Source organism: Doryrhamphus excisus, chromosome 13, assembly GCF_030265055.1.
Source record: "Doryrhamphus excisus isolate RoL2022-K1 chromosome 13, RoL_Dexc_1.0, whole genome shotgun sequence".
Taxonomy (NCBI): domain Eukaryota; kingdom Metazoa; phylum Chordata; class Actinopteri; order Syngnathiformes; family Syngnathidae; genus Doryrhamphus; species Doryrhamphus excisus.
Genome location: NC_080478.1, coordinates 7,096,710 through 7,122,134, shown reverse-complemented (window position 1 = coordinate 7,122,134; position 25,425 = coordinate 7,096,710). Strand labels below are relative to the sequence as shown.

Here is a 25,425-nt window from a genome sequence, read left to right as displayed (position 1 = left end):
CCATGGTCTCCTAGCTGTGAGGTATGCATGCTAACCACTAGACCGCCTTGCCACCCGATGGATTGATAATAATGTAATATAACATAAAATTTTAATATTGAATCTATGATGATTATAATATATTTGGATAGGGCGGCATGGCGGGCGAGTGGTTAGTGCGCAGACCTCACAGCTAGGAGACCAGGGTTCAATTCCACCCTCGGCCATCTCTGTGTGGAGTTTGCATGTTCTCCCCGTGCATGCGTGGGTTTTCTCCGGGTACTCCGGTTTCCTCCCACATTCCAAAAACATGCTAGGTTAATTGGCGACTCCAAATTGTCCATAGGTATGAATGTGAGTGTGAATGGTTGTTTGTCTATATGTGCCCTGTGATTGGCTGGCCACCAGTCCAGGGTGTACACCGCCTCTCGCTCGAAGACAGCTGGGATAGGCTCCAGCAACCCGTCGCGACCCTCGTGAGGAAAAAGCGGTAGAAAATGAATGAATGAATGAATCCATATATTTGGATATGAATAATATTCCCCCTGTGATTGGCTGGCGACCAGTCCAGGGTGTACCCCGCCTCTCGCCCGAAGACAGCTGGGATAGGCTCCAGCAGTCCCGCGACCCACGTCAAAATGAATGAATGAATACTATTCTATAATGTCACCCAGGCCCAACTGCAAAATGCTGCATTTTTAGCCTCGCGTGTTTTCTTTATCTGTGTATTTTTTCCACATTCATTTGTATGTAAAGAGAGTCAAAAGGGCAGCTGCATAACCACCACTTAACACTGTGTACTAAATGTTCCAGAGACAACATGGCAGCGAACAATTTACAACTCTTTTTGAGTGACCCAGCAGAACCCATGTACATAATTATGACTTATTGTTGGCAATGGCTGTATAATGTTTGGATGCGGAGGATCTTTCCCATGACGCCTAGTTTGTTTATATGCATGGCTTCCGTTGCTGTTTATCCGTGCAGCAGCGTATGATTGTGGTTTTGTACCATGCTTGTCGGAAGTTGCTATCCATTTTTGTCACTTGTTTGCTGCTTGGAACCCAGAAAGAATGTTGCATCTAAAAACCCAGCAGGAGGAAGTGGTGATACCAGCGGTTGAACGCTCAGCTTGGCGTTTTTTTGTTTACCCAGCCTGCATTATACGGGATTACACTTGTCAAGGTACTGTCAACAGGGATAGTGTCCATCTCCTCTTCGCTGTCCTTGATCCTGCTGCCAAATCCGCCTATGAGTGAGAACATGCGCGGATTAGCTATTTGTTTAAGATGCTTTGACAGCGCATATACGCCGTGACTCACAACGACTGGCTGACTTTTGCGCACTTCGGATTCTTGAGGGCTAACCTGTGGAGTTGACGCTGTGTTGGATTTACATGATGGGGTTGCCTTCAGGGGCTGTTTACACAAGGAAAACAGATTTTTAAAATGTGTTGTTTTGGCAATTCATTTACATAAAAAGATGCAAAAAATGGGCAAACATTTTTAAAAAGGGTTGGTTTTCTGAAGAAAACGGTCATCTGTAAAATCTCATTTATGTCTCATGAAATCTTTTTAAATGATTAGACGTCTTGTTGAATGAGCTTGCAATGGAACATGGAACCTGGTACACCGCACACAACCAAGGTGCACTGTAGTCAAACACACTCCTCGACCACCCCCAGTGTGCCATGGTGTTCTCATGCCAGAATACCTGAAGTAAGTGTCTGATCTTTAGACACTGGATCAACATTACTGAATCATTCATATACCGCACGGTAACTATATCTGGTCATATTTGGTATTACAGTTTACTCCATTGCCCATGACACCTCTCTCCCTGTTCAGTTCACAGTTCCACATGTCCAAAAGGAGTAGGAAGAAGCAAAGCTTATTAAATCCTACCCCTCCATCTGGTACTTTTACAATCAGTAACTGTTACATTTGTTCACTTCCTGCTTTCCATAATACAGTTTAAGTTTTTTTTTTAAATAATATACCTCGTACTGAAGTACGAGGTGATATGAGCATCCAATGCCATAATGGGTACCATAGTGCGTGTCAATATAGTGATATATATAGCACATCATGACTGGTTCAAGACTCTTCATCCTTGTATTTAGCAAACATCAACTGCTTGTATTGTTTCTTGAATTGGCTCATCGTTGTGCATTGTTTGAGGTCCTTACTCAATCCATTCCATAGTTTGATTCCACCTACTGAAATGCTATGGCTAGCATAACGTAGTCCTAGCATAGAAGTGTTTCAAATGTAGTTCTTCCCTGAGATCATATTTCTCCTCTCTTGTAGAGAAGTACTGGATGACATTTTTAGGTAATTGGTTATTTTTAGCCTTATGCATTATTTTAGCTTTTTTCGCTGAATAACTATATCAGCAAGTTGAAGTATTTGTGATTTTAGAAATAAGGAGTTAGTATGTTCTCTGTAGGCGGCATTATGAATTATCCTTACTGACCTTTTTTGCAGTACATTTAGCGAGTGAAGATTGCTTTTATAGTTATTACCCCATAGTTCCACACAATAAGTAAGATATGGTAGAACGTCTGATCAATCAATATCAAGTTCAGATGTATAGATGGAAGCCCCACACATTTCTGGTTAAAACACGCCCACATCCTGTTTATGCCCTGCCCACTCTGAGTACAGACACATATACAGATAGATAGTGGACTCACTCATCTCTATTCAGCACAGCAGGGTGGGAAAAATAAAAGTGTAAAGTGTGAAACTTCACTCCTCTGAAGGTAGAAAAAGGCCACCTTTTGCAGTTCAGAATTTGTCTGTCGCCGATTCTGATCCTGCATCTCAAGGCAGAAAATTCTGTGGATGAACTTCCTGTACACATGGAGGTGGCGTGCGAAACTGGTGGCTTTTAATGTAGTAACGAGACTATGTGATGATGATTCTCTGATGGATGACTGCCTTATTGGTCGAAATACACGCCGCTTGACAGGAGTGACTTTTATGAATTATTCCCGTGCGTTGTTGACTTTCTTGTGTCTTTACCCTGATGAATACATTACAACACGGGCAGGCGCTAACATGTTGATTAGCTTGACAGATGACGGATGCTGGACCTTCAAACTCGGCCCGTCTCGGTCATCCATCCGCCCGTCTTGTCACATCTTCGGCTTTGGCTCTCAGGAAGCTGACGGAATGTCGACCTGGCCCGCTAAATCTGACAGATTTGATTCAAAGAATTAGTTAACCTTTATCATGTCAAAGCAGAGGGGGCTCCAACCCCCCATTGGTGCATTGTATGCTAAACCCGAGGCTATGTTTTCTATTCCTTTTAGGCCTGCACCTGATTTACATGCAACATCATCATTTCTAAACGTGTTTGCATCAAACTTCATGCCTTTAATTGTTTTGTGGTTTAGCAGAGATGCAATGCAAATGTGTCCGCCAATTGTTTCAAACTCTATTTGCATAATCTAATTAAGATTCTTTACTGCCTTATTGCATCAATCAGTTAACGGATGTTGGACAGTTGGACAGTCTAAATATAATAAATAAATAATGCACTGATAAAAGACAATGAAAAATAAAATGAAGACGTGAAAAAAAACCAACAACAAATAGTATATATAATATAAATAATATAAAATATATTATAATAGTAAATAAGTAAATAAATAATGAATACAAAAATACATAGCTGATGCAGCGATGAAAGAATGATAAAACATTCAATAATAAATAATAATAATAACAACAACAAATAGGTATATAAATATGAAAATCACTAAAATACAAATGCATAAATACAAAATAAAGTAAAACGTTTATTAACAAATAATAACTTAATTTAAATAACTAATAATACTAAAATAATAATCATTGTTTCTCATCATTATTTCAACAGTATGATTTGATTTGGCTTAGTTAGTTCACCTGATACCCTTTCAATGTTTGGTTGTTGGGGCCTAGCCAGGAATGAACCCACACAGTCTGCATGGAAGCTTGCAGACAAGCATTTGCAAGCATTTTCAATCATAAAAATGGCTAAATGAACTCAAATCCATAAGTTAAGCATTCATAAGATGCATTCAAAGGCATTGTAATGATATGTATATTCCACTGGTCACTAAATGTTAGTAGTATGACTGGAATGTTCGATGAGACCCACACGCACCAGACTTGATTGCCAGAACAACAGGCTTTTATTGCAGGTGTCAATTATTTCACAACAGGCACATTAATCCCTAAAAGTCTTTCAATGTCACTTCCTGGCCGCCCGAGACTCAGCTCCCCTAGCACCGGAACAAATTTACAGCAGCACACATAAACATTAGTCTTATTTATGCCTTATTTTCTCTTATCATGTCTACTCTTTTGTGTAGCGCAAGTATACGTGGGGGGTGAGGCTGGGACATGACGGAAACCACCGATTTAGAAGGTCATAAGGATGTTTTTTTTTTTTTTAATTAGGACTCTTATTATGTGCAAATGTACTTATCACAGTCGGGTCTGGAACCAATTAACCGTGATAAACGAGACATTATTATATACTGTACTTCTTTAGACAGCATTTTTATACAGAAAAAGAGACAATACGGGTTATAAGTGGGCAGTTGGATAAAAAAAATAACCTCCCTTTGGCTAAAATTAACCTGCAGGATGTTTCTCCACATCTGTTAAAATGAACCTATTTTTCCTATTTTGCGTAGTTCCCCTCGGAGCGCCGTTTATGGCGCCAATCACAATAGCCCGATCAGGGCCGAATGGAGAGACGATGACTCTGTATGCTTGTTAAACATCTCCTCTTCCCTGTTAAGGTAAGTGGCTCACCCTTGGGATATTTGCCAGGGAAATTATATTCACTGATCACATTCCGCCGGGCGTGTTCGCGGGAAGTGAGCCGACCGCACGGGCCGAATGCTCGCCCCCCCACCCCGTCCTTTTTCACCGCTCGTCTAATTGTGAGTGACAGTCGACATTGTGGAGGGCTGCCGTGTGCAAAAGCCACAATAGGATTTGCATTGGATTTTGAAAATTGTCAAAGTGGACCGGCAGGCATCAGCCGAGGGAAGTGGATGTGACGCTGCCAATTAGCGTCAAAGGGCCAGAGGAGGGACGCCGAGGCGCATGGTAGAACATTTGAATAATCTTATGACGGGAGCTGGAAATGTTAAAAAACTATGACCTGGACTTTTACTCAACAGCCTCATGAAAAGTTGGACTTGGCCACACATGTAGAGTTTGGCAGCTGACGTTTTTAGCAATGCAAGGGGGCATTTTTTGCCATTTTCCTTCATTTTTACTGCCTAGCACAGGAATTGTTATGACAAATTTCAATAAAACGCCAAATGTTCCCAAAGAATGTTGCCCAAACTTTTTTTAATGGGGTTTATGGATAAAATATATTCTGGATTCTTCCCACACTAATTGTGCGAAAGACTGGAAGTATTTATAATCATTATTATTATGACTCTTAATTACTTCCACATTTCTCAACTGATCCAAGCCATTCAAACATTTGACTGTTCAGCTCATTCAGGACATGTTTCATATGCCATAAAAATATTTTTGATGGAAATTAATTAAACTATTACTCCTCACATGTTTCTCAACCCATTTTCATTCAAATGGCAACATGTACAGGCACATTAAAAACCCCAAAACAAAACACTTTTTTCTAGGACTTTCTAATGATTGAATGATTAACATTTTTAAACAGGTTAATCACCATTAATCACTCTGTGTGAAATATGCCCCTTTTTGCAATATTTCTTCACAGAAAGATAAAGGACAGGACATGGATGTATAGATTTTAAATTTTATATTAATATATTTTATTTTAAACAATTTTAAACATTTCAGATGGAAAGGAAAGGAAATGTATATAAAACTGTGGTGAGACCAGCCATGTTGTTTGGTCTAGAGACAGGAAGCAGAACTAGAGATAGCAGAGATGAGGATGCTGAGGTTCTCATTGGGAGTGACCAGGATGGATAGGATCAGGAACGAGTACATTAGAGGGACATAGCATGTTAGAGGCCTTGGAGATAAAGTCAGAGAGGCTAGACTGAGATGGTTGGGACATGTCCAGAGGAGAGATAGTGAATATATTGGTAGAAGGATGCTGCCAGGTAGGAGGCGTAGAGGAAGACCAAAGAGGAGGTTTATGGATGTAGTGAAGGAGGACATGAGGGTAGTTGGTGTGAGAGAGACAGAAGACAGGTTTGGATGGAGGAGATTGATTTGCTGTAGCGACCCCTGAAGGGAAAAGCCCAAAGGGAAAGAAGAAGAATATATTTTATATGCCAAATTAAATGAAAATATAAATCAAGTTATGACATCCCGAGTTCAATTCCACCCTCGGCCATCTCTGTGTGGAGTTTGCATGTTCTCCCCGTGCATGCGTGGGTTTTCTCCGGGTACTCCGGTTTCCTCCCACATTCCAAAAACATGCTAGGTTAATTGGCCACTCCAAATTGTCCATAGGTATGAATGTGAGTGTGAATGGTTGTTTGTCTATATGTGCCCTGTGATTGGCTGGCAACCAGTCCAGGGTGTACCCCGCCTTTGTGGTGGTTAGCGATGTGTTAAGGTAGGAATAGAGTGCCTCTCTCCACCGTCATAACTGAGAGATGTGGTTTGCCATGATGCACATGCCTTAATTATTTATATTTATTATGCTCAAAAATTTGCTGTGGGATATGAAAAAGGGAACCATAAAATCACCTTCATTTTCACACACACGTGCAGGCGAGTGCCCAGCGTTTTTAGCTGTATTAGCTGCCATTTGACTGATGACATCGTTAGTCTTAAAAACTCAACATACTCCTTCAACTGCGACAGGCGAGATATTTTTGTGGAATGTTTTGATGGGTGCAAAATTTCTCCCAAACGACAGGTAAGGCCCACACGGCAGACATGATTGTTGTGAAGGAAACGAAAGTGGGTGGCAGATGCTCGCTACAGGCTACATGCTGCAATAATACGAGCCAGAGGTGATCGGCTTTTGTGATCAGCGTCCAAAGGGCATTTATCGGCTTTCCTTTTTCAAGGAAATTGACCGATTTTTATTGCTGGCATATCGATCGGAGCTCTTTGCTCTAGTCAACATAAAGTAATAATTTTTTCTTATTTTAATAAATGTTCCTGTGGATAATGTAGCACTCCCAATGACAGATAATCATTATCATATGTAGGCGGTATCTGTCGATCAAATCGTACAATATGGAGATAGTCCAAATTAGAATTACCAGGCCTTGGCGGAGGTTTATGGCCTAACCAAGACCTATTGTCATTTGGATTATTTAAAAGACAGCCAAGTTCATAAAAAAAAATGTCTGTGGGGATTTTGGAAATAGTAGCACGTAGAGAGTGCCGGGAAATGAAATGAGACCGTGTTGGAATGCAGTGAAGAATCCAAAACCACTTGGAAGAAATACAGCCATGGATGTTCTTTGCTATCCCGTTTCAACCACTGCCTTACAAGAACATGCTTTAAAACAGTGGTTCTCAATTATATTCTGTCATGCCCGCCCTGTTTTTTCATGCCCCCCGTCCCCAATTTGGAATACAATCGAGGACCTGTAGTATTTATTTTTCTGTACGAACCGCTGTGTGAGTTGCTGGAACCAAGCAACCATTTTTTCAAGCATGAATAGACACCAACAGATGGAAGTGAGAGAAAGTCAGTCAATGTTGTACAAGTCTCAAGTCAGTCTCAAGTCTTCAATCCCAAGTCTCCAATCCCAAGTCTCAAGTAAACACGTGCAAGTTCAAGTCTTCAGGTCAAGCCAAGTCCAGAATCATATAGCCTTGACATTTTCTTACATTTTACAAGCACTATGAGGTGTTCATTCATTCATTCATTTTCGACCGCTTTTTCCTCACGAGGGTTGCGGGGGTGCTGGAGCCTATCCCAGCTGTCTTTGGGCGAGAGGACAGCCAATCACAGGGCACATATAGACAAACAACCATTCACACTCACATTCATACCTATGGACAATTTGGAGTGGCCAATTAACCTAGCATGTTTTTGGAATGTGGGAGGACATAAATATGATGAGACATAAATAACACTTTAAATTAGCATTGGGTAAGGTCTTTCTTTTTTTAACTCAATGTAACATTACTGACACCTAGTGACCATTACAGAATACTACATATCATCATAGCGTCTTTGGATGTGTATTCAGAATGCTTTATTTGTTTTTTTTTAACAAATGTTGCAATTTTGATGCAATTTCATTCATTCATTAATTTTCTACCGCTTATCAATATCCCAGCTGTCTTCAGGCGAGAGGCGGGGTACACCCTGGACTGGTCGCCAGCCAATCACAGGACACATATAGACAAACAACCATTCACACTCACATTCATACCTATGGACAATTTGGAGTGGCCAATTAACCTAGCATGTTTTTGGAATGTGGGAGGAAACCGGAGTACCCGGAGAAAACCAAAGCAACCAAACTCCACACAGAGATGTCCAAGCGGGGAATCGAACCCTGGTCTCCACCACTAGGACCACCGTGCAGCCTTAAAGTTACCTAAAATTCTGTAATGTTAGGTAATATTCGCCCAAAGACAGCTGGGATAGGCTCCAGCATACCCCTGACCCTAGTAAGGTTAAGCGACATCGAAAATTGATATATATATATATATATATATATATATATATATATATATATATATATATATATATATATATATATATATATATATATATATATATATATATATATATATATATATATATATATATATAATATGAGATTGAGTCATGATTAGGTGTTATAATCAAATCTGTACAAGAAATAATATGTTGCATGCAAATAAAGTTGGAATCCATCCATGCGTTTTCTATACCACTTATCCTCACAAAGGGTCGCGGGGGTGCTGGAGCCTATCCCAGCTGTCTTTGGGCGAGAGGCGGGGTGCATCCTGGACTGGTGGCCAGCCAATCACAGGGCACATATAGACAAACAACCATTCACACTCACATTCATACCTATGCACAATTTGGAGTCGCCAATTAACCTAGCATGTTTTTGGAATGTTGGAGGAAACCGGAATACCCGGAGAAAACCCACGCATGCACGGGGAGAACATGCATCCTCCACACAGAGATAGCCGAGGGTGGAATTGAACTCGGGTTTTATTAATGAAAATGAATATGATAACATTTGTGTGAATTAGCATATGCATTTTACGTTTTACCTCTAATGAGAAATATTTAGCCACAACATGATTCATTAATATAGTTTTATAGCAGCAACATTTGATTGGGGATGACTGTAGTAAGTTTTACGTTATTTACTATGGGAAAAACTGCTACAACTACCAGTGTATATTAAAAGCCCACCTGCGCTACCAAAACCTACATCTATAGAGACTACATCCACCTCAATTAGCACGGAAGAGTAATTATCTCCAAAGCAGTGCCTACGTGCATCTGCGTTCAGGGAGGTCTTCAAGGGGCTCTAACAGATTAATTAGGACGTTTAACTTCATTTCTAATACAACAAAATTAATCCGGTAAAATGAGGGATCTCGGAGGAGGCGCCTGTCAGCATCTTGACGCCTCTCCCCAGTTTGCCATCATCTATTAAAACCTGGCTTTTATCTCACCTCTCCCACGTCGTACTTTATGGATTTCTTTTTTTTTTCTTCATAAACACGGCCCATACTTCATAAACGTCTCAATTTTTCCCGTCTATTAAGGTTATTTCAAAAGCGGCTGATATGAAAAATAAAAAAAGAGTGAAATAATGGGGCGATAATATGCCGTAGCGCTGGAGGCTAAAGAACAGCAGCTGAGCAGGGGCGGTGGCGTGCATGACGTGAGGGGTGTTATCACGTTTAATAAAAGAACAAGTGATCACCTCTGACCACGAGGAGGCGACGGGGGAAATGGGTGGGTCTGGGAGTTGTGGAGTAATTGGGTGGATGAAAAATTAGCACTGGTTTGCTCCCTAAAAGAACATCCTGTGGGGCAGCTGCTTTTCTTTTTCTAATACCTGAATTATATGTGAAGACTTGAAACTTTGGTCCGGACGATACGACTCAGTATTCATGAGAATTGAGTCACGTCCTGTCCACCCAAAAAACTAAACTTATTTCTAAAATCACAAATACTTAAACTTGCTGATATAGTTCATCTTCAAACAGCTAAAATAATGCATAAGGCTAAAAACCTCATATTACAAATATACAACATAAGGTGGCCAGAAATATTTCAGTATTGAACAAAGCAAAATTTGTTCTCAATCAGAAATCACTCCACAGTCTTTATTGCTCTCTAGTTCTACCATATCTTACTTATTGTGTGGAAATATGGGCTAATAACTATAAAAAAAGCAATCTTCACTCACTAAATGTACTGCAAAAAAGGTCAGTAAGGATAATTCATAATAATTTCAGAGAAAATACTAACTCCTTATTTCTAAAATCGCAAATACTTCAACTTGCTGATATAGTTCATCTTCAAACAGCTAAAATAATGCATAAGGCTAAAAACAACCAATTAGCTAAAAATGTCATCCAATACTTCTCTACAAGAGAGGAGAAATATGATCTCAGGGAAGAAGTACATTTGAAACACTTCTATGCTAGGACTACATTAAAAAGCCATAGCATTTCAGTATGTGGAATCAAACTATGGAATGGATTGAGTAAGGACCTCAAACAATGCACAACGATGAGCCAATTCAAGAAACAATACAAGCAGTTGATGTTTGCTAAATACAAGGATGAAGAGTCTTGAACCAGTCATGATGTGCTATATATATCACTATATTGACACGCACTATGGTACCCATTATGTCATTGGATGCTCATATCACCTCGTACTTCGGTATGAGGTGCATTATTAAAAAAAAAAAAAAAAAAAAAAAACTGTATTATGGAAAGCAGGAAGTGAACAAATGTAACAGTTACTGATTGTATGGATGGGGTAGGATTTAATAAGCTTTGCTTCTTCCTACTCCTTTTGGACATGTGGAACTGTGAACTGATTATGGGATGCACAACATGAATCAAACACACTGATCAAACCTACTAAGTCCTTACCAAATACCTTACCAAATTGGCATGTCAAGACTGGTAAATCAGGGTGCATGTACATGATACCTGCTGGGATGAGTGGCGAAATGTCTTCAAAGACAGCCTGAAGGGTTTTTTGGGGGCCCTGAGAAGTAAAAAACAAAACAGAAGAATATAAAAAATAACCACAATTTAACCAAGCAGATGGCATTTTGGTTTGGAATATTTGAGTTACATCCCAAAAGCTGCCCAATCAAGTCCTTAATTTATGGATGTTTTTTACTGCCAGTATGACCTGCGCCAACGTATGCACCAACTATTGTTTTTTTCGTTTACTTTTTGGCCCGGACCAGAATACCGAACCATTCTTTTTCTGTTCCAGAGCCAAAAGAGTTTTCCACTCTCTTGATGCTTTTTGTTGAACATTTAACATTCCCACAACATGCTCATGTAATTTAGCCTTGGCTCGGAATCCCTGTCCCGCTCGTTTGAGGCTTTCTGGCGTGTTCAGTATATCAGTGTTGACATGTGGTTTGAAACTCCCGGTTCGGACGGAGCTGACGCCTTGGCAACTGCATTTGGGTCATTGCATCATGTACAGTATTTTAATGACTTCCTGGTTTGGTCAACACGGGCTGGTTATTAGCGTGTACCTTGTAGTGAGGACACGGGAAGGGACCGGATGTGTCACAGTGCATTTCATATCACACGCAGGCAAATAGCAGTTCTGTCCACTCATTAATTGGAGGTGTTCTTGGTGGAATATAATAGTGTCTGACTGCCATCGGAAAGAAAGGGATCATAGACTGATGTTTTTTTCTCTTTTATTACTCTATATTTTGTTATTAAAAGGATGTGCAATAGTTGGAAATACTTGGTCAATAAATGACACTCACTAGTTATCATGCTTATTCAATTTAGGTACCCTACGACTGCAATCGTTATTGGGGTATTTTCAAGGTGTGAGTGTTAAGGTTTTACATTATTATTATTATTATTAAATAATACAATACAACAACCATTACAATACAATAAAATAAAATACAATGCAAACAAACAACCCAGATTAAACACAGCAAGTGGAGACTGGGGTTGGAGCTGGTCATCGGTTTGAGCACAGACCTAAAACCTTGCTTTTTAAAGACTAGACACACACAAACTAAAAAGCACGTCTAAAAACCTCAAGTAGGACTTAACAAGAATGCACAAGATTAGACACATGCAATCCAGAAAATGATATGTAAATGTTACACGCGGAAAAGTGGGTTAATACATTGACAATAAAAGCATAAATACTGCGGATTTCAGAAAACAACAGATGGAATGATACAGCACTCTACAAGAAGCAATGAAAATTAAATAATAAAAAAAATCCTAAAATTGTTACAACTATAATGATGAAAATGGTAATATTAATGATGATTATAATAATGTTGATAATAATAACAATAATAATGGTAATAATGATAAAGATTATAACAATAATGATAATAATGATGATAACAATCATATTACAATGATAGTAATAACAGGGGAAAACAAGACTGTGGCATGAACATGATTATATCTTGCAAAAAGCACAAAAATGTAAAAAAAAAGCACAAATACTGCAGATTTCAGAAAACAACAGATGGAATGATACAGCACTCTACAAGAAGCAATGAAGTCTGTAAAATTAAATAATTTAACAAATAAATCAAAAAATTGTTACAATTATAATGATGAAAATGGTAATATCAATGATGATTATAATAATGTTGATAATAATAACAATAATAATGATAATAATAATAGTGCATGCGTGGGTTTTCTCCGGGTACTCCGGTTTCCTCCCACATTCCAAAAACATGCTAGGCTAATTGGCGACTTCAAATTGTCCATAGGTATGAATGTGAGTGTGAATGGTTGTTTGTCTATATGTGCCCCGTGACCCTCGTGAGGAAAAAGCGGTAAAAAATGAATGAATGAATGATAATATCACAATGATAATAATAACAGGGGAAAACAACACTGTTGCATGAACATGGTTATATCTTGCAAAAAGGACAAAAATGCAAAAAAGCACAAATACTGCAGATTTAAGAAAACAACAGATGGAATGATACAGCACTCTACCAGAAGCAATGAAGTCTGGAAAATTAAATAATAAAAAAAAAAATTCCCAAAATTGTTACAACTATAATGATGAAAATGGAAATATTAATGATGATTAGAATAATGTTGGTAATAATAACAATAATAATGGTAATAATGATAAAGATTATAACAATAATGATAATAACAACATAATATTACAATGATAATAATAACAGGGGAAAACAAGACTGTGGCATGAACATGATTATGATTATTATATGATTTACATGATTATATCTTGCAAAAAGGGGTAGGCATTTATAAGCTTTTGCTTCAGCCTACTCCTTTTGGGCTTGTGATCAGATAGCAGAATACAAATGTAAATAATGGAAAGTTATATTTTCATTGATGTAAGAAATGCACTGTAATGTTTCATATATTTGCCCAAATAAAAAAAAAATAAAAAAAATCTTCTCAGCAAATCATCTCCATCCACTCTGCCCAGGCTTGTGCCCTGCCTGGAGGCACCAGCATTGTCTCTCGAGACAGAAGGATGTTCTTATATTGTTCTTATCAATTACAGCAAAAGCACTGAGATGCTTCACTTGTTGGGTAATAACCATACCCCAGGAGGATTTGAAGGACTTTATCTAGCTCAGGAAATACACTGTTAGTAGCTGGTACACATTAATAGTAAACAAATCGGGCCCCGGTGTCTGTGTTTGCCTTGGGCCCCTAAATGACTACATATACTACAGTGTCATATACAGTGTCACGCTAGAGCAGGGGTGCTCACACTTTTTCAGCATGCGAGCTACTTTTAAAATGACCGAGTCAAAATGATCTACCCACTACAAAAATGCAAAACATCTATTTATTTTCAAATGTATTGAGGATTATTTGTACGTACAATGTATGTTGATGTACCTTACATAACCAAATGAGCCAATATTGCAAAACACACATAATTAACATTTTTTGTAATTACCTCCACATTACTCCACATTTCCCTTCTTTGGTACTGCGATGGTAGAATGGCATATGAGGCAAACACACTTCGAAAAAGACATTGTGAAAAAAAAGTCCACCTCCCATTCCGTATGGAAGTGATATGTTTTTGCCTTTTTACTTGGTCCAGCTCCTTCACTCATTATAGTGACCATAAACTTTAGCGAGGGCTTAAAATCTCGCAATTCGCCGACTAGCTTAGCACTTTGCATCGTTGTTTACGCATGAGCGGTGACCTAAAGGTCAAAATTCAGTTGTCATCTGACTGGTTGTCCTGTATGTCAATCAAGTAACGGGGATGGATGATAGGCTGACATCGTAAGTTCTGCTGCACTTAGAGACGTTGTTTGATTTGATTGGTCGCCCGAAGGGCAACATTCTGTTGTCATCTGAATGGCTGCCCTGTATATCAATCAAGTGACGGCATTGATGCTAGGATGATATTTTTTTAATGTCACGCTGCGATCGACCAGCGATCGACCAGTACCACCAGTCGATCGCGATCGACTTAATGAGCACCCCTGCACTAGAGGTTCCCAGTGGAGGGGATAATGCACTTCTTCAGAATGCCAAAGTACATGTTGGATTTCATGTGCCAATGAACCGCAGCTCTCTCAGTGCCGGCAGCACTCGTGCAGCCTGAGACGGTAATGATGCGACCACCACTATGCTCGTAGGCACTGGTGTTGCCTGCTATTTAGACAATAGTATATGGATGTTGAAACATTTCAGTACTGCTACACAAAGTGTACACTGACTACTCTAAAGCAGTAGTTATTCATGCAATTTGGGGACATTTGGTTGTTTGTTGTATTTTTTTTTCCACAGGCAAAAACCCTACCATGCAGGTCTCGACTCAGAATCAGTGCTTGAAACTCTATTTTATTTCTGTGAAGATCAATAATATGTACAAGTGTACAAAACATTTTGATACACAAAAAGTGTAGTATGGTAGTGTAGAACATCGCTGTGTCATACTAATACACGAACAACTCATCAAGGACTGCTTTGTATCCAATTGTAATATAATATTGATATATCACTTCTGTGTAACTAATGTTGTTTGCAATGTGTTTAAATGAAATGCAAAGGTATTGCTTGTGATTTTTAAAAAGAACCACGTGGTTCTTGAGTGTATGTTTGCATATTGTCACTTGGTGTCCGCTGATGAGCATCAGCATGCTGAAAGGGTTCATGGAGAAGTGTGTGTGTTTACGGTAGATATTCACCGTGACACCCACGCTATCACGACAGCAAACACTCAAAGTCAAAACACGTCAATTATTTGTAGTCCCGCGTGTGTGTGTGTGTGTGTGTGTGTGTGTGTGTGTGTGTGTGTGTGCGAGAATGAACCCCCCTGTATCCCAGTATTGGCTACTCGATCTCAAGAAGGCGGAGGGTTTTTTTATTTGTGGATTGAAATAAGCGAAGAGGAAATGCATAGATAAAAAAAAAACAAAAAAAAAAACGAGTCCACTCCCTTCCGTGCTGTCTGCGAGGGGAGAGATATATGACCATCCCATTACTATGGTAACTAGCCGCTATATTCAGAGCTGCCTGTGTGTGTTTCCTCCCCACGCTTTGACGAGAGGCCAAAGCTGACAGGGCCTCAAACACACATACCAGGAAGATGGTTTGAAATATACTCATGTGGCCAATACAGGGGCTAAACATCTAATATTCTTGCGTGTGTGTGTTGCTCCTTATTTCAAGAATAAATATTGAATGCATTTAAAAAAATATATTTCTTAGGTTGCTCCTTGTGTTAAATATACATATGTGGCCAGCATAGACCGACCAATACAGGTACCCGGCATCTAATAAAGTTATTGATACTATAAAAAAATATATTAATATATTTTTATATTAATTAAATTGGTTATTTAAAAAAAAACACATTTTAAAAATCTACACATGTTTCCGTCATAGATCGACCTATACAGACTGACCAATACAGGTCAGTATAAATTTTCCAGTATCTAATACTAGCGTTTTTTCAGTAATTAATTTGTTAAAAAAAGAAAACACACACACATACAGATGATGTTTCAAATCATCCTTGTGTTAAATATACATATGTGGCCAGCATAGACCGACCAATACAGGTACCAGGCATCTAATATTATTTTACTTAAGTTATTGATACTATAAAAATATATTAATATATATATATATTAATTAAAATTAGGTTACACTTATTTAAAAAAAATATAACACATGTTTCCGTCATAGATCGACCTATACAGACTGACCAATACAGGTCAGTATACATTTTCCAGTATCTAATGCTAGGGTTTTTTCAGTAAGGAATATTTAATTTGTTAAAAAAAAAAAAAGAAAACACATACAGATGATGTTTCAAATCATCCTTGTGTTAAATATACATATGTGGCCAGCATAAACCGACCAATACAGGTACCCGGCATCTAATATTATTGAAGTTATTGATACTATAAAAAATATATATTTATATCAATTAAAATTAGGTTACATTTATAAAAAAAAATAACACATTTTAAAAATCTACACGTTTCCGTCATAGATCGACCTATACAGACTGACCAATACAGGTCAGTATACATTTTCCAGTATCTAATGCTACGTTTTTTTCAGTAAGGAATATTTAATTTGTTAAAAAAATGAAAACACATACAGATGATGTTTCAAATCATCCTTGTGAAATAAACACATGTGGCCAATGTAGACCGACCAATACAGGGACTCAGCACCTGACATTATTCCTTCAATATTTGCCAATACTATTTTTTTTAATATTCTTTTAAATGTAATTAAAATATATATATATATATATATATATATATATATATATATATATATATATATATATATATATATATATATATATATATATATATATATATATATATATATATATACACATATTGATTGTCTTTACAGACTGACCAATACAGTAAGCCAACATTTAATATTGTTTTTTAGAAGTACTAGTACTCCAGATTTACTCGAGAAAAAAAAAATCCGGAAGAAATGCAGTATTAGTCTATAAATATTGCCGATACAAACTGACCTTATACTTTCATATTAGGGTGGGACTCATGTATTGAAAACAATAAATATTACATGCATTATTATTTTCTTAAGCCTGCACTATGTCCAGCATTTGCCCAAACCTGATTTATTGGTGTAGAGATTTATTTGTAATGTTTTTGATAAATTAAATAGAGAGAAAAAAAAAAAAACATCCAACAGCGATGCTGTTCTGCACACTGCTGCTTTTTTGTTGTTGTTGGTTTTTTTTTTTTTTTTGTATTTTAGGAATTTTCTACTGCGGATGATGTATGTGATTATTATGCCCCAGTTCTACAATTCCTTAAGTTGCACACATTAAAAGTGACAGTCCCTGCCTCTGGTTAGAAATGATTATTACTTCCACATGCAACAATATGCCAGCATTTCCATTTTGCTGCATCCATTCATTTAATACAGAATGTGGTTATTTATTTATATATTTTAGCAGCAGCAACACCACAAGAGAACTCGGGCAAGATTAGCGTTTACTTTCAATTTTCTGCTATTTGGCGTCCGACGCTTGATCATTATAAATTCAGCGTGGAGTAATCTGTCTGAGTGGGAACTTTTAACCGCAGTCATTTATTTTTCAAATGCCACTGTCATCATCAGGTTAAAAAAAAGACCTGCCATGGATGATTAATACATAATACAATACATATTTTTTTTACTTGGACGTTTGGGCATGTCGGCTTTTAATGTACATGTTATTAATAATTATGAGGTACCTTAGGTTGTGCAGTTTTTATGTTAAGGGTAAGATTGTTTACTTTTCGGGGGGGGGGGGCGGGGGTTGAATTATTTATCTTTTTAATATTTGTAGATATTTATTATTAATGTTATTTTTTTATTTTATATTGCATATTTTCATTGCTGTATTGTAAATGCATCAGATTATGTAGTTACTGAATGACAAAAAAATTATATTTGATTATGTCACATGATTTGCAAAAATAGAATTGCCTGTATTTTTGTAGATATTTTATTACAGCTTGTCACAAAATGTGCAAATATTTGAATCAATAACATAGATTCTACAGTATGTTTTATTATTATCAGTGTGGGATCTTTGATTATTAACATAGACACTATTTGTGTAGTTATTCACATCATAATCACATCATATTCCTCTATTTGACGAGATGAATTTATAGTTTATTAAAATGAACATCTTTGACACTGGGCAACAAAAGAAAAAGAAAGAAATGTGAGGAGACTCTGATGGCGTCCACTCTTGTTCATGCTTGTTGAAGGTCTTGCTGTTTTACCATGAAGCCCTACTGCCATCTGTTGAGCCGAGGCGGTACTACACCGAGTGTGTGCATCCTGAGCCTTGTTGATATCATCACTCTTTGTGCAAAAGTCATCTTTGCATGGATGATGTTCAATTATAGGTTGTTTGTCGTAACGTGGACTTTTTATATTGGGCTCGTTATGAACACGCGCATCAGAGGAAGGGTAGAATCTGAAAAAGTAGAGACGAGGTGGATGGATAGGGAAACAAGACGGAGGCTGAGGGCTGCCGTTTCATCATCATTCAATCAGACAAACATGCCCCTCAAGCCGAAACAGCGAGACCCTCCCCGATTCTCTCGAATTAGGGAGATTACAGGGGGGTTGGGGTGGTGGGCGAAGCACATAATGCAGGATGATGGAATTTGTCATCATTTGCATTGTCCTGGAAAGACCAGGGCTTGATAGAGCGATGGCGCTTGTCATGTCCCCACGGGCAGGTCACAGAGACGGGAAAGAAAGAGGGGAGGCTTGGCAGAAATGATTTTTGCGATATGTGCATCCGTCGTAAAAAAAAAAAAAAAAAAAAAAAGCCTCACAACCAATTTGTCAAAAGATTCCAGGCGGGGGGGGGGACGGGACAGTTGAGGGTTGAGGGCGATGTGAACATCCACACCGCACCCCTCCCAAGCCCTGTCCTTGCGTCAGTGATGTTTTAGCTATTTTTCTTCATCGCAGCCCTGAAATAGTACAGTGTGTTTAATTGTAACACAATAAACACATGAGTGACGGGGTGTTATTGTTTATTCATGCCCATCGGCGTCGAGGTTGGCGATGCGCCTCCCTAAGCACCCCCACATGCACGACCTTGGTTGGAGACGGAGCGTCAGCCCTCTGACCAGCATAAAGTTGACCAGAGCTGACATGACAGTGTGTAATGCCTCAGTGTGCGTGTGTGCGTGTGTGGAAGTGGGCATGTCAAGGGCAGACGTGTGGAATACACGCATGGAAGGGGGTTGGGTCAAGGAAGGAAGAAGGCCTTTGTCTTCAGCTGGTACTTCACATTCATTTTATATATATATATATATATATATATATATATATATATATATATATATATATATATATATATATATATATATATATATATATATATATATATATATATATATATATATATATATATATATATATATATATATACATTTTACCGTCCTTCTCAACGGTTTCTGATAAATGAACATCTTAAGACACGGAAGTGCTCGCAGAAAAGCTCCGCATTTGCCATTCTCTTTATGCGGCCCGTTAAGTAACACTGATGTTGTGTGACAGTTGAGCATACAAGGCTTCCGCTCAAACTGGAGCACACATGAAAAAAAAATGTAAACATAGGAAGAAAATGAGGACAGGATCGCGTTTGTCCTTTTGAATGAGCAGTATAAAGTAGTGGGGAATTCACAGTACTATAATAATATACTGATAATATCACAATACTGTGATATTTAATATACCGTAACCCCTGGTTTATCGCCCTAATAGTAGGATTTCTTATTTATAAATGAACATTTTCATAGATAGAGCAGCTATTTACGACTTTCTAAACACAGTTTTTAACATTATTAGAGCCCTCTAGACATGAAATAACACCCCTATAGTCACCTTTACACTCCATTACTCAATATAGTCGACATAATAAGAGAAAATAAGCCATTTAAGACATAAATAAGACTTGTGCACATGGGTTGCTGTAAATGTATTTTGGTTCTAAGGGACAGGAAGTAGCATTAGCAGTAGCCCATGTTAGGGATTATTTTGCTTGGGAAAATTCAAACCTGCAATAAAATTCTGTTGTTCCGGCTTTGATTGCTGGTGTAAATGATCAGTTAATACGTATATTTGTGAGAAACTCTGAAGCGCAAAGTATTTAATTATATATATATATGATTTAATATTTTAGGTATTTTAAAAATATCACATATACTCTGTCCTCCCTTGTTTATCATGGTTAATCGTTCTGTGATTTTCTGCAAAGTAGGAATGTTTATTCATAATGGAATATTTTTTATTGTCAGAGCATTGACAACCTGTTAACGATATGTTTACATGTTAATATATATTATTAGAAAAATCTGTACAGTCACCTTTACACTCATATTGCTATACGTACATACGGGTAAGACATAAATAACACATAATAAAAACACATGTTAACATTTGAAGAGTTCCTTGTTCCTTTTTACTAACTGTTTCTGTACAGTATTTCCTGCAGTAGCTATTATCTCATCAATGTAACATTACTGACACCAAGTGACCAATGTAGAACCATCATGTCTTTGAACACATCTTCCAAATGCGTTAAACAGTGTTCCTTCTTTTATTACGGGGGTTAGGTTCTCAAATCCACAATAAATGGAATAGTTAATGGTGACCCATGCGTATTTCACTACTCTCACCATGCCTCGATGTCCTGGCGCTGCTCCACGGTCGCGTTTCTGTATCCCTGTTAAAACATATCGCTGCTGTTATCCTATTTTCCTTCCTCCTCCGTTTTGTTAACATTTTGGCTTTCATCAGGGACCTCCTGTTGGTTTGCATGTATAAATCTTCAGACCTTGACTATGTGGTAGAGCCCCTCTAGTTGTGAGTGATATGTTCAAAGATCTCGGCCAATGTTGAAAAATGAATGGATTTTTGCTACTCTAAACCACACGTGTCCAAAGTGCCGCACTTTAGACACAAAGTATAACAAAAAAAACATAATAAATAACAACAGCTGCAGCAACAATGGAAAAATGAGCAGTAATTTTACAAGAAGTGAAATATTAAATAAAAAGCAAATTTTTCAAGCTGTAATAATAGAAGAAACAAACCATTGGATAAAGTTGTTTTTTTTAGGTTGCAGAAGAAGTAATAATGTTATGAGAATGAAGCCAAAATATTATGGGAAACAAAAGTTGAACTACTTTTGAACTACTCAAAATGGCAGCTGTAATTTTATGACAATAACATCAAAATATTAAGAAAAAAAAGTCCTAAAGAAAAAAAAAGGCACAATTTATGGGAATAAACTCGTAACATTAACAAATAATATAAAAGTCATAACATAATGAAAATCAATCAAAACAAAGACAATTTGGCTGGGAGATAAAATTAAAATATTATGGGAATAAAATCATATTCTGAAAATACTTGGAAGTTCATATTTTTTCACCAATATCACAAAGCTGAAATGCAGTTTTTTTTTTCTTGAAATATCAAAGTTTTCAGTGTGTGGGCCTCGCTGGAAAAAGTATGGACACGCCTGCCCTAAACTCAGACGCGCCGAAACACATTTTAAATTCAGTTTCACTTATTAAGAAACAATACAAGACATGCGGATATACGATATCTTGTCAAACCATCTTCCTGCTGGAAAATGTTGACTGAATTGACTTGTGAGGCAGCGTCCTCTGATGAATTCATAGCTATTTTTTTTTCTCCCATGCAGAAATCTACTGTAAGACATTTTTTTAGACTCTTTTGCTTGAGGAAAAAATTGCATCTTATATTCGTGTCAATACAGTATACAAACAATGTCACTTATACTCTATGATGACGGACCACCATGCAATACACCGCATATTGATCATTTCCCCTAGCCTGAAGAGACCCTGTAGAAGGTTGGGGAAAGGGTTTCGGTTCTCCTGAAAGGTTTGCGTTTGCAGAAATGAGGTGTCAAAAAGAAGCGAGAAGATTTCCTTGAGGGCGCGGCGCAACATGAGCCCATCTCTTATCGTTTCCCGCCGGGAGACTTGATCTACTTTGAATGCCCAACGAGCCCCGCAGACTTGAAGAAGCCTGTTTAAAATGAAATCACAGCGCCAAAATACTAGCACACTAGGCTTAAACAGACGTCACTTGTCAAACCCACCCCCCACCCCCACCACCACCACCGTTACAGAAAACAGGAATAATCTATGCTCTTAAATACTACAAACTTTTACACCGTTTAGAACTTTCCTCAGCTATTTGCCAACCCTAAAATATTCAATAAAAGAGGGATAATACTAAAGAGTAAATACTTTTCAAGTCAAGTTGGGTCACATGTTTCTTGGAGGAACATAAACATATATATATATATAGCATGGAAAACCAATGTATCAACATTTTATTAGTAGTATTATTAGTCAAATGCATGATGTTATCCAAATTGTATGAACGTAATCCCTCACAGGATCACAGGATGCGTCCTTGTATTGGGGAAACATTACACCCCATTAATTTAACCTATTTTACACATTTTGCATGCTCGCTTTTGCCTGTTTAAATTATGCATGAGGGCCCTCCGCGGGGAGAAACGTGACCATTAGCATAGATGATAGGTGGGCTCCAGCCGCTTTTTTCCACCTCTGGCTCGTCCTTGGAACCGGCCCGAGAACCTGACTGTTCGTCAATAGCGGGTCATTTTATCCAAGGCTGCCCAGTTGGGCTGCACACACACACACACACACACACATCTCAAAGCCCTGCTAATGACACCTGGAGACATCCTCGGGAGACATCCGAGACCAAATATAGTATAGCGCTATCTCTGACAAAAAAAAAAAAGTGCAATTAGAAACACCTCGCCTTGAAAGGCGACACGATTAATGCAAGACGGTGAAACCAGCAGGATGCTCCTTGAGAACATTTACATAAAGTTGCTGTTCTTCTTAGTGACCTTTCTGCAAGTCACAGATCAACATAAGGCTTGGTGGTGACGAACTAGGTTATGAGGCTAAAGGACTCCTTGTTGAGGTTTTTAGGGTAAAATAATTACCTATAGCAGCAATGAATTATGAGCTCGTGTTTGGGAAGCTGTCGCAGAAGCTCATATTTTCATGGATGGGACTTTGTTGCTGTAAAATGTTCCCCGTGACAAGAGGCTCAAACACTGTCCAAATCCTGTCACTGTGTGTGTATTTTCACTTTTTAAGTATACTTTCCCAGACCAAATGTATCATTACCACATTTTCCTTTTGTTTATCCATAAAATGTGACTCATGTTTGCGTAGGTGGTGGATTTTTCATGGGAATATTGAGTCACAAATGACGCCAACATTTTCTGGTATTGGTGAGAAATTAATTTGTATGACCTACTGCGTGTAGTAGGCAGTTACAGATAGCTATTAAAGACAGCTACAATGGAACCTCCAAAAAAAAGTAGGCCTAAAAAGCCAAACAAAATTTTGAAAAAGTTCGAGTCATCATGCCGATAATCCACACAATCTCAGTTAGCTCCTAAATGACATGGTTCCATTGAAGGACCATGATGGCGCCTCCACCACTGTGCCGTGTGGTAAACGTCTCCTTGTCATGCCAGTAACATTGGAAGCCATCGGGACCGTGAGACTGTCCAGAGAATGTTTGGTGCTCTCGTGTAAATTTCAATCAAGCAGTTTTGTGGCGTTGAAGAAGATGTTTTTTTTTTATTCTTAAAACCCTTCTCCCGCAGATGTTGTCTGATGGTTATTGGACTGCAGTAAAAACCTTCATACGTACCGCCGATCATCCCATGTCTTGACAGACAGGGTCATTTTTGGGCGTCTATCTACAACTGTGACCCTCAGGATCATTGAAGTTTCAAATGGCGTCCAATCTCAGCAATTTTTGCCTTTGCCATCACGAGATCATGAGTGTGAGTGTGAAAACCTGACAGAAACTAACATCGAATCCACATTTTTGGTAGACCTTTTTTTTTTAAAGGCTGTGGTTCTGAACTTTTAAAGCTCTGATTATGACCATAACATTTAATCCTAACATTTTAATCAGGATTGTATAATATTCACACTCACATTCATACCTATGGACAATTTGGGGTTGCCAATTAACCTAGCATGTTTTTGAAAGCCCATGCACGCATGCACAGGGAGAACATGCAAACTCCACACAGAGAGGGTGGAATTGAACCCTGGTCTCCTAGCTGTAAGGTCTGCACGCTAACCACTAGACCGCTGTGCAGTCCTGGGACGAAGCAAAGCTTATTAAATCCTACCCCTCCATCTGGTACTTTTACTATCAGTAACGGTTACATTTGTTCACTTCCTGCTTTCCATAATACAGTTGAAGGTTTTTTTTTTTCTGTTTGTTTGTTTTAATAATGCACCTCATACCGAAGTTCAAGATGATATGAGCATCCAATGACATAATGGGTACCATAGTGCGTGTCAATATAGTGATATATATATAGCACATCATGACTGGTTCAAGACTCTTCATCCTTGTATTTAGCAAACATCAACTGCTTGTATTGTTTCTTGAATTGGCTCATCGTTGTGCATTGTTTGAGGTCCTTACTCAATCCATTCCATAGTTTGATTCCACATACTGAAATGCTATGGCATCATTTGATTATCTTTTTGTTGGGTCAAGTGTCCTGGTTTTTGGTCATCAAAACATGGTGACCCTAACTTACCTGTCAGTAAGTAAGTAATGGAATCAGCCACTCCACGAGTCTGAGGTTTCTGGAGATATGTGTAGCTCTCATCGGACATTTGGAGGCAAACTTACCCTGAAATTGTACAACAAATATATATAATGGTCGGGGTTCCACTGGAATTGGAAACTTTGACCGTATTGGTGCTCCATATTCACGGTAATGCAGTGCATCCTGTCTTCTCTCTGTGGGCCATTTAGAGGGCTAAGACTAGCATTTGAAAAATACTTACCTTGTTATAGAAAGTTTAATGTCATGTGCGGTTGTTTGCCCCCCCCTCCCCCTTATGAATATTAAAAGTTGCTATTAAAAATGCATGCAGCGTCAGTCGGTTGTTGATCACGTTTAGAACGCCAATGCAAATTGGACTGTCTTCCCTGTCAAAGCGTAGGATGAATAATGTAGCTGTGTTGTATATTCAAGCAGTACACCATTGACAGTCAATTAACAAGTTTGATTGGTGTGTGAACTCATTCTTTTGAACTGTTAATTTTATGGAAATAGTATTCGCTTTCCTCTCACTGCCACCACCCCCGCCCCACACCTTTTCTCTCCCAGCCAGGTTCGCCACCAACAGAACCCCAATTCCCCCCCAATTCCACC

At 38.2% G+C, this 25,425-nt stretch overlaps 1 protein-coding gene across 1 annotated transcript in view; it reads left to right on the top strand.

The window, feature by feature from the left end:
* Positions 1–25,425, top strand: part of dph6 (diphthamine biosynthesis 6) — a 103,766-nt gene that overhangs the window by 52,352 nt on the left and 25,989 nt on the right. The gene's annotated exons all lie outside the window — the stretch shown is intronic.